This window comes from Phaethon lepturus, unplaced genomic scaffold (assembly GCF_000687285.1).
Source record: "Phaethon lepturus isolate BGI_N335 unplaced genomic scaffold, ASM68728v1 scaffold27716, whole genome shotgun sequence".
Taxonomy (NCBI): Eukaryota; Metazoa; Chordata; class Aves; order Phaethontiformes; family Phaethontidae; genus Phaethon; species Phaethon lepturus.
In genome coordinates this window covers 113-510 of record NW_010544541.1, presented here as the reverse complement: position 1 = coordinate 510, position 398 = coordinate 113, and positions in this window count along the sequence as shown.

Genomic DNA, 398 nt, shown 5'->3' with positions numbered 1-398 from the left:
CCCAACCCAGGCAAGGCGGGCCCATGCCACCCCATGTTGCTGTGGCCATGCTGGACCATAGCATATGTGCTGGACCAAGCCATGCTGTGCTGGACCGTGCCACACCATGCTGCTGTGGCTGTGCTGGACCACACCATGTGTGCTGGACCAAGCCAGGCCATGCTGGACCACGCCACACCATGTTGCTGTGGCCATGCTGGACCACACCATGTGTGCCGGACCAAGCCATGCTGTGCTGGACCATGCCACACCATGCTGCTGCAGCCATGCTGGACCATGTGTGCTGGACCAAGCCATGCCATGCTGGACCGTGCCAGACCACACCATGTGTGCTGGACCAAGCCAGGCCATGCTGCTGCGGCCATGCCGTGCGGGACCAAGCCATGCCACATTGCTGC